We start from the raw sequence: 11422 nt of genomic DNA on the forward strand, positions 1-11422 counted from the left end.
GCAGCCGGCTTTCAAATCAGCATTGGCCAGTTGTTGTGTTCTATGGCAGCACTAAATGCACATGTGTTGTATCAAGCATCAACACAGGTTGACCTTGCAAGAGAGTTGGCTAACAGTCATGTGTGTGAGAAGACAGAACAAAATGAACAATTCCTTCTGTAACCTTCCCCAGCTAGCCCTGGAAGAAGAGCCATCAGGTCAAACATAGATGCAAGAATTATCATGCTATTGTGCAATCTGTTGACTGCAACAGATTCACATGTTGCAAATGCAGAAAGGAGATGCCGGCATTAACAGGGTAGTAAGTGATTGCCAGAATAAACTTGACCAATTTTTATTATTATTTTAAAGTAGGTGTAATAACCTTTTTTTTGTACCATCAAAGTAAAGAAACCCATGTCTGTTGATCTCTCCCTAAGATGGCAACATGAAAACAAGTTTTGCTGAAGGGGTTCAGCATGGCCCCACCTTTGGTGGAGTTTGCATAACAAAAGCCTCAATTCACACCTGATTAGAGATGTTAGCTAAAAGCCTTTGAGTCAATTGACTACAGTGCGGGTTTTATGTGTAGAAAAGCAAAATGGCTCTTCCGTGGGACTTCTAGTGTTAACAGTAAAAGAGCCGTTTGGACTCGTTTTTTTACTGATCAAAACCTAGAAGGAGCCACATATTCTTACTTTGGCCTTTAAGATATTTGGATTTGCATTCACAACCTTCTTTAATTTTGTCTACTTTTTGGCACTAACCAAAGCAAAAATATAAAAAGAACCTATTATCTCTCAAAATTTGATTTTTTTTTTACTTATTTTCAAAATAAAAAGATGCTCTATGCCAAACAGGATCATCTCAGTGCGGTCCTGGGCAGCTTGTATGTGAAGCATAAGATTTTTTATGCTTTTAACTCATAAAGGATCGAACATTTTACCAAAAGTTTTGCTTTGCATATCAAATCTATTCATTCTGAAAGTAGAGTTGAGCAAACAAGACGTCTTCAGGTCAACAGAGATGTAAAAACCTACATAGTTTATGTGCACCTCGGCCATCAATTTATAAATGTAACTAATCTAAATTAAATAAATGCTAATAAGTAATCCTTACTTTCAAAAATTGCTATTTTATTTATTTATTTTTCGTTCTTTTTCCCCTCTTTGTCCTCAGCAGTCTTACACTGCTGGATTTTGTTATTTTAGTTTGGGAATGGACCTTGGTAGTCTTATTTTTTATTTGTGTTTATTTGTTTTCTTTAGGTAGTTTTGGTTTGGCAACCCTTAACATGGAGCTGCTAACTCAGACAGTCGACATAACAGGGTCAGCAATCTCCATGACTTATTTTATCTTTGGCCAAAGAGCCACCAGAGAGATAAAAGAGCCACATGTGTCTCTGGGGCCGCAGGTTGCAAACCCCTGATATAGACCCTTTAAGTCCTAAGGCCATCAGTCAATATCTCTAACTTTTTATGAAAACTTCTAATAAATGAAAGTCACTTTTTTGCTGATCTACTTTATTTGTGAATTACTACATTTCTGCATTTTTAACTTGTAATTTTCTCCCCTTGTTGAACACTAATCTGTACTAGTAGGTGTCAGACAGTCATAAACTGAACAGTGAAGGGCACAATTTACAAACTCACATTTTTAATAATGTAAAGATTGAATCTCATTTACAAGATAATTGCAAATTATTTCAGCAGCACTCTGCCAGGAGCTTCATTTACCTTAATTTGGCTTGTTGCAGCTGTCAGTTTCTTGACTTTGGTCATACATTACAGACCATTTGATGAATGGAAAACTAGTTTGATGGGGGGAAAAAAATCACTTTTTTCACTTTGGGACCTGGAGCTTTCACTGAACGCATTTATCAGCTTCTTGCTGAAAGTTGAAGACAGTGTAGTTTATCCAGCGATGATGACTGTAGGACAGACAAAAATAGGTTCTTCAACAAAAGGAGCTTGTGTGTGTGCCAGTCAGCTGTTGTACACCTGGGCTCCGTCTGCTTCCACTTCCTGGAGGCTATGAGGTATTTAGAGCAGCTCCCAGAAGATCGGGTTGTTGGAGCTGCTGCAACACTTCACTCTTGGAAAAACCTCTGTGAGCAAAATGAAACAACAATCTGAAACAGGTTAAACTGAATTTTACATAACTTTTATTTAAATACAAGCATTTCTAAAATTCCTATTCAGCTAAAGTACACTTTTTTTAATGTATTTGTAAAAATCAAGCTACTGTAGGATGAAGCGTCCTCCCTGTGGATGCTAGTTTTTCATTAACACTGTCACGTTTCTGCTGAGCCCCTGAAGTCAAACTCATTCTGGCAGCCAGGCACCAGGTCAGGCCACCTGTCATCTCATTTCTGCGCTTGGCCTCCACTGTCAAACACACGCCAACATTCCTCCCTTTGCCACACACAGCACCTGCGATTGGCTCGGCTGTTGCCATCACAGCTGTCAGGCTCGGCCTCACTGTTAATTAAAGTAACAGACCTCCCAAAAAGAGCTTTATTCCACCAGATTGCTGCTTTCAGCCAAAAAAAATTGCAGTCCAAATTTGGAGACCTAATAAATTTCTTTAAGTCTCCATTGTTGTTCTAGAAACCACATTTATACATTATTAAAAATAAAAAAGGAAGAAATTCTGAACTTTTTCACATATTGCTTAAAATGGAAAAATCGAGTTAGCAAGAAAGAGGAAAAAAAGCATCGACGTTCTTAGAACACAAAATGACAGACTTTTTCCTGAAAGTTTTTCTAGCGACAAGAAGGCCATTTTTTCAGTGAAATAAAAATATATAAAATTATGAGATGAACAGGACCAAATGTCTGAGAGAAATTAAATAAATGTGTCCAAAAAGAAACTTATATGTCACATCTGTTCTACTTCAATGAACTTTTAAATAGAGATTGATTTTTTAAAATCAATTAATCGATCCATAAAAATAGACATTAATCTAGCATATAAAACTAAAGTCCATTAGCTTAATGCTAACGTTTAATGGAATTACCCATTGGGCGGCTAATGCTAACACTCAGTGGATGTACATTGCTGACTAAATGAACGTCTTCATATACTCAGAGGCATGAATTCTTTTTAAAGTCCTATTCATCATACTTTTAATTCCATCTTTCTACTTTATTATTTTCTAATTTATGTATTATTTTTATTATTTCACTGAAACAAATTTTTTTTCAAAAGTTTCAAAAGTTTTTCAGAACTTATTACACTAAACTGAAGTTTAATCTTATGTTTTTAATCTACAAAGCAAATCGTGATTTTAATTTGAAAACAAAAATTGTCACCGACCTTTTACTTTGTAGATTATATTTTTAATTTTAATAATTTAATAAATATTATTATTTATTATTGTATTATTATATTTATAATATTTAATTACTATTAATCATTAACAATTGTATTTGTTTTACATCATCTATTTTCTGTAGACAGTACTTTGCATTACAATTTGTATTAAAAGTGCTATATAAATAAAGATTGATTGATTTTCAGTGACACCTAAAGCTTATATCATTTTTGTAGTTAAAATCCAAACATGATTCTGCATTTTAGAGCAGTAATTGAATTTTTTTAATTGTATTTTATTACTATACTTTACTGTATTATAAAAATTGCAAATCAGCTATTTCAGATGTCACAAATATTTGTATTCATATTTTTGGGAAAATATCACGAATATCCAAGTATTTGGATACATATTTATAAATTGTTTAATTCTATAAAAAATACAGTTCCACAACAAACGCAAACAAACTCACATATAATGCTGCCCTGCTATCCTGATTTCATGTTTATAAGGAGAAAACAGCAATAATTCATCAGATATATTTACTATTTATATAAGATTGGTTTCTTTATTGTTTTTTTAATCAATACTGCATCCCAATGTGAATTAAAATTTTACTACATTGCATTAAAAAACCTTATAATTGCTATTAAAAGGAGCAAAATGAAGGCAGATTATGCAACAGCCTCCTCAAAGCCTTCCTGCTGTCGTTGTGAAGCGGCCGCCAGCTGCAAGCAGGAGTTTTAGGAAGAGAAGCCGAGGAGACAAAATAAGAATTGGTATTCAGAGTCACGTTTTGTTCTTGTCTGCGTAGCTCTCCCTCATGGACGGGTTTTACAACATTGTTATTAGATTCACCTCATTATGCAGCGGCAGCAGCAATGCCTGTGCAAATATCATGCTTTGATCCACTTGGTGGTGTTAACTCCTCCCTGAAAGCACACCTCAGGAGTCAGCTGTGGAGAAAAGAGATGAACCCCAGCACAAGGACATTATTGCATTTTTTTTTTTTCTGAAAATGACTTTGAGGACGTGCACAGATTTAGTGTGAGGACGAAAAAGCATCTTAATCCTAAAAAAGATTATAATGTAAGATTAAAGTACAGAATTAGCCCGGTAACCCGTGAAAACAAAGCGGTTCTGTTGGGTTGAATGACGTGATGTAGAGGTTAAAGGGTGCTGTGCCTTTCCTTCCTTTCTGAGGGCCTGTTCTTCTGATTCGACTCTGACAGAGGCTTTGATGTTTTGCGGAAAGTGTAAATGGGGGCAGAGCTGAATGGAGCTGCTGGACATCCACTGTTTGAGTGACTTTCCTCTTTATTTCCAAGCAGCAGTAGCTAAGCAGAGCCTCATCCGTGGATGAAGCATCTGATCTGTGCCCTCTAACACTGTACGCCTTTTAGACTTATTATCCTCTTCTTACTGGAAAAACAGAGCGAGATCTACTTGAAAAAAAAATAAGGAAATCGTTTTTTTATGTCAGTAATGCTTAATCTAATTAGCCTCTAATAAAGATTTATTTTTTCCTGAATAGCTGCTGTGTTTTGTTCAGCTGACAGAAGACTGGTGCTGAGAGATTAACAAAAATGTTCAGTTTTGAAATGCCCCCATGGAGACCAAAGGAAAGGGTTTTTTTCAGACTTGCATCTCAAATAAACCTCCTATGGATTCATAAGTTCACATAATAGTGGAGAGGAGGAAGGGGAGAGAAAAGGGGGAGTAGTGAGTGCCCAAAAGAAGGGAGCGTTTTATTTAGATGCTGATTTGGTTCTCACTGGTAAGAGCAGGAACGCAGAGGAATGCATTGAAAGGAGCAGCTCCCCATTCAGACGCCATAAAGCGTCCATCGTATACGAGCTGAAAAGGAGTTTCCTCTGTGGGAAAAGAGAGACCCTCCCAATCCTCCTTGTGAAAAGATAGCTACTGTCCAGAAGGCTTTAGGCAGGAGTGCATTGTGGGTTGAGGCTGCCTCTTACCTGAACAAGAAAGGCAGCGAATGCCCTCTTTGTGGGTGTTTACACCAAGCCCTGCTCTGCTTTCCCACTGGAGCAAAAAGGATAACAGCAGCGGATGAGAATACCAAAACATGTTGTTGCCAGATTATAATCGAGCCATTCATAGGAGGGCATGGTTGATGTATTATCATCATTTGAAGATATCTTCTCTTTGATCCTGCGCTAAGGACAATGTGAAGCATGAGGACTCTTCCATCGCTGATAATATCTCAAAAACTATATAAACAGGCAGAGAAAGCACCAAAAAAGTGTTAAATATGCGGAATGTTGTTCACAGACTTTAGCGAAACTAATTTGAATCTCATTACAGAAATATTTTTTTTCCTTACAGTTATTCTGTAATTTAGAGAGTGCTTAAAGAAACAGAGGAAAATAAAGGTTTAAAAAAAGCGTTAGTAGTGGTTTCTCTTGCGGATGGTAAAAAATAAAAATAAAAAAATCTGGTGTGGACGTGCACACAAGAAAGTATCTGGTGGGCACAGATATGTATCTGGTGAGCATAAAAAAGTATCCAGTGTGCATGAGAATGTATCGAGTGAGCACAAAAAAAAGTATTTGGTGTGCACAACAGTGTATATGTGAGCACAAGAAAGTATCTTGTGCACATACGAATGAATCTGGTGAGTGCAAAAAAAAGTATTGTGTGCACAAGAATGTATCTGGTGAGCATTAGAAAGTATCCAGTGTGCTCGAGAAGATATCTGGTGTGCACAAGAATGTATCTGTGAGCACAAAATAGTATCTGGTGCGCAGGAGAGGATATCTAGTGTGCACAAGAATGTATCTAGTGAGCACGAAAAAGTATCCAGTGTGGTTGAGAAGGTATCTGGTGTGCACAATAATGTATCTGGTGAGCACAAGAAAGTATCTGGTGAGTACAAGAATGAATCTGGTGAGCTCAAGAATGTATCTGGTGAGCACAATATAGTATCTGGTGAGCATGAGAACAAATCTGGTGAGCTCAAGAAAGTATCTGGTGAGCTTAATAATGTATCTGGTGTGCTCAATAATGTATCTGGTGAGCATGAGAACAAATCTGGTGAGCTCAAGAAAGTATCTGGTGAGCTCAAGAAAGTATCTGGTGAGCTCAATAATGTATCTGGTGTGCACAATAATGTATCTGGTGTGCACAAGAAATTATTTGGTGCCCACATGAGTGTATCAGGTGAGCACTAGAAAGTTTGTGGTGTGCATGAGAAAGTATCTGGTGAGCTCAAGAAAGTATCTGGTGTGCATGAGAAACAAACTGGTGTGCATGAAAAAAAAAAAACGGTTCCCCCAAGAAAGTATCTTGTACGCATGAAAAATAAACTGGTGGGCACAAGAAAGTATCTGGTGTGCACATTGACTGTATATAGAGATGGACAGAGTGGAGTGTGACATAATTTATGGAAAGTCCAGCATGATGAAGCCAATTTTTTGGCAATACGGCCGTCAACATTTGGAGCAAGTTGACAGTGATTGGTCCGAGTCAGTCTGAGTCAATATTTCTAGGGCAACTCTTGTCACCAATCACGAGTAAGCTTGTTTGTATCTCGTGAAACAAACTGGTGTGCATTAGAAACTAAATGGTTCACAACAAAAACAAATTGGTGAGCTTGAGAAAGTATCTGGTATGCACAGAAACAAACAGGTGCACATGAAAAACTACGTGGTTGTTTGCGCACAGGAGATCTTTTCAGAGTCAGTTAACTAAAAATGACATCACGTGAGCTTATTGAGTTACATTCAGACCCTCCTAAAAAGGTATTGCAACCTTGCTTTGTCGGCATCACCATTATGGTATTTCTGAACAGCTCCTAAAGCGACTTCTAAAGTCATGTGGTTGGTTTTGGTGCAAGGAGATTCACAAGTATTGTTCTATTGGCACATTCGTTTCTTTCTCGTACGCACAAGATACCAATACTAATTTTTCTTTTTACTTCTACCCCCTTCTAGGGGTTCTGTAGTAGTTGTCATGAGTGAGAAAGATTTTGTAATTCCTAGTTGCACAAACTGTGTGTGTTTGCCTGTTAAGTCAAAGAAAAAGCAAATTCAGTGTTTTACATAAGAATAAAGCACCTTGACAACAAGCTTGTGAATGCAGAGAAGTAATCCTGTTGACCAGCTGAAGAGTAATGACAGTGTATTGGCAGCTCCATTGAGAATTAGTTTCCAGGGTGATGTTAGTATTTGTGGTGGGCTGTTCACGTCAGTCACATTAGCAATGTCCTTCACATAAAAGCTCTGAAAAGCCACGTCTGAACTGCTCCTCGGTCTGGGAAATGGCTTTGTAGGAATGCAAAGGTCAGAGCTTTTCTTTCTCTCAAACACTTTTCTTGTCCAGTGTGTTTTTACCATGAAAAGTTCTATATTTTTTCCTTTTTTTAATTTACCATCTGGACATTAAGAACTCCTTTTTGTAGGGTTTACATAAAGAATTAGGCTTTAAGTGGTTTTGAATATAACATGTTGATTGCTGCTTGTGAACAGCTTCAATCAAGAAGCTTATTCTTTATTTTAGAACGATGAAAAAATCTGTTTTAACAGGTTCTGATGTTTGTGAGGTATTACACCAAAAACACCTCATTTTATCTCACACTTGCTTCACTGATTTGATTTGATAAAATCACAATTTGGATACAAAAATCATAAATACTGGTTCAAGGAAAGTATGCTAACAGAGTTGGAAACATTTGGTTTTTACTGACAGACGACAAAATGACTCAAAAAACAATCATTAAAGTATTAAAAGTCTCCTGCTGGAGTGCTGCTAATTATTTCAGTGCTCACAGCATTGCTTGGCAGGAGTTTCCTAAAGGCAACAAAAGGCCTCAGGATGTTCTTGGACCTGTAATTGGGCTCTCATTGAGACTTCTGGCTTTGCTTTCACAGAAAGAAAGCTCGTTACCTTCAGTCGTGACCTCGGTTTGAAACAGGGCAGAGGTTTGGATGCCAAAGCGTTGCAACTGATTTCCTCTTGATATCAGAGCTCATTTAGATTCCAGGGCAGCTGGATTTCGACGCTTCTCCGATAAATTTATGTAACCTTAGATCAAGGGGATTGGCTTCACCTTATTCAAGACTGCAGGTGGGCCGACACCGATCTCAGTTGTTGTTGTTATCACCCTGGACAGGTTTCTGATCCACCTCGGGGTGAAACTGAACTTATTTTTGCTAGTTTTTTCGGTGGGCTCCTGTTTTTTTTAACTTCCATCACAGCCTAGTTGGACAGATTAGCGACTGGCTTGTCTAGATATGTAGTTGATTGTCGATTTTCAGTTCTTTCAATCTATTTATTCATGATTTATGAAACTTTTCTGCATAAATTTCGTCAGTTTTGGCCAGTAAAGTTACATTTTTTTCTTGTCTGTACTTCACCAGCTTAGATCAGCCACGTTACAACACAGTAAAAGGAAAACATACCATTAATCTTTCAGGATTAGAGAAAGAGTTGTGTTGTCACAGATTTACAATCATGATTCAAACCCTGTCGGTTGTAGTTCGGGTCAGTGCGGGTTAAAGGAAGGAAACAAAAGTTGATGAAATGTGTCAAAAGTTGTGTTTTAGTTTCATCTTGTGTTTTCTTTGTGGTGTTTGTATGCGCTGACGAGCCTGCGCTGACATACGTCTCGTCTGTTGAGGTGAAACACCAGTGAGGGAGCATAAAAGATGGCCCAAAAACAATACCTGTCAGCAGCCTTGCTGGGAGGCTACGGAGCGCGCTCAGACCTCCCACATTTGTTTTGGGTGGTCAAGTCGTTAGCATGGAATGTCGGGGCTGTTTTTGCACTGTGACATGTATGTGACACCGACAGGTGTTCAGAAGGTTTTTAGTAACATGCTATTAGCTCCTCACCCTGGACCTTCATGGGTTTAAATATGCGTCCAAAACCTGCCACACCGACATAATCCTGTTGAGTTTGTTAGAATTCTCGTATTATTCTGTTTTTATTTTTGGAGGATTTAAATACTTTTTTAAAATAATGTTTTTATGTAAAATATCCCAAATTTAGGTTAATGTGGTAACACCTTAGTGTAACTATAACTAACAATAAAGCAGTTATTAAATGCAACACAATATAAATGTAATGTTTCATGCTACTGAAAAATCACAAATTCCTTTTTGTTCCATTGTTTTCAAATTGATGTCCTCTACACCCTTTTACCTCCCAGTCTTGAACTGCTCTAATTTTCTTGCGTCGATATGTTTCTAACATTTCCTCTAGTCTTCATGAATATCTTTAGATTCTAGCAGACGGATGCTGGAAGCGTCCTGTACTCTGTAGCACCACAGCGCTCACAAAGGGTGGGAAGGATTTGGGTGGAGAGGTTAGAATGGAGAAGGGCGAATTCACGCCGGGCCCGTTTGCTCAAGACCAGCGTGATGCTTTTGGTAGATGTGTGAAAACTCACAGGAAGTCCTGTTGACTTGAAAATGAGGAACTCAGCTTGCTTCGATGAATCCTGGTACGGCTTACCAAGCGTGAATGCAGACAGACAACGCATTCAGCCAATGTGCAGAGATAGTAGAAGACGTCTTGTTTGCTCAACGCTACCTCCAGAAGGAACAGATTTTATATGCAAAGCAGAACTTTGGTAAAAAGTTTGATCTTTTATGAGTTAAAAGCATATTATCTTATGCTGCACAACATTGGTTACTCGCTGCCCAGAGCTGCACTGAGATGATCCTATTCAGCACAGTGTCTTTTATTTTGAAAATAAGCTAAAAAAAAACACACACACACTTTGAGAGATGTTAGGTTCTTTTTATATTTTTGCCTTTGTTCGTGCCAAAAAATAGACATGATTCTTAGTACTTATTATTCAAAAACAGAAGGTCATGAATGCAAATTTCTTAAAGGCTAAAGTAAGATTATGCTGCTCCTTCTAGGTTTTGATCAGTAGTTGTGCTGTGTATAAGAACAAATATGTATGATAAAGAGTAATTATAAAGGCATCATTTATGTGTGGCAATGAACAAATATGGATATGTATCTGTTTTACTCTTAATTCTTTTAATTCTTTGGTTTTCCAGTCAAATCATGACTAATCATCTTACGTTTATATATCTATGTATAGATGTATATGTTATTTGTTTGTCTTCTTTAGTATTTTTTTTTTGATTGCTTAAAATAAAAGTCCAAATCCCAAAAATAGAGGTGACTTTGACTGTCTTGTACAGGAAATCAGTGTTGTTATATCTAAAAAAAACAATTATGTCATTATGCAGATGATCCCTTACTAGTGTGCAGCATTCAAACAAACCAAAGCCAAAGAAGACCAGACATTTATTGACATTTCCCACCCAATCAAACCAAATTGGACGATGTTGCTGAAAGTCTAAAACCTACCGCCTGCATTTAGCCCACATTGGACATGGATTGTTAAGTTTCTTTCCCTCAGTAAGGAGATACAATCAGAACACAAGCAGGCAGTTTGTGTGGACCCCACATCCCTTTAAAGATCTGCAAAATCAACAGTTGAAGTGGAATGTGTGTATTATGATATAAGATTTGCAGTTAGTCCCCTTTTTTTATTTGAATCCACCTTTAAAGCACTTATTTATACTGTACTATAGAGTTCCATATCAGTTTCATCAGAAAGCAAAACAAATCCTTGCTCTTACTTTTTAATGCATATAATACTGTCTTTACATTATACTAAAGTCAGAACAATGGTCAGCTCTTGGCTCAAAATCCGTCATGACAACCTGCTTTGTTCTGGTTCAACAGCCCAGATGAGATTACAAAGCAAAGTGGGGAAAAAAGTACAAATATCTAATCAACCTGCAAATTGACACCTTTGGAGATTGTTTGTTTAACACAGGAGAGTGTCACATATCTGAGGCATGGAAAGTCCTGAGGCTTTTTTTTCTTTTGGCCTGTGCGAGTTTCTAGAGTTGATGGATGTTAACAAAAGCGGGTGACGAAATGGAAGCGCGGAGACGCTGGCCTCAGGTGTGAACAGGTGTGTGGGTTCACTGCCACACTGGAATGGGAGCAACTCCAGGTGCACAGCTGTGGGGTGTGGCTTGATACACACACACCCCCATATATATGTGTGTGTCTATATATATATATATATATAAAGACACACATATATACATACATACATATATATATATATATAT

This window comes from Oryzias melastigma, linkage group LG6, assembly GCF_002922805.2.
Source record: "Oryzias melastigma strain HK-1 linkage group LG6, ASM292280v2, whole genome shotgun sequence".
NCBI classification, from domain to species: Eukaryota; Metazoa; Chordata; class Actinopteri; order Beloniformes; family Adrianichthyidae; genus Oryzias; species Oryzias melastigma.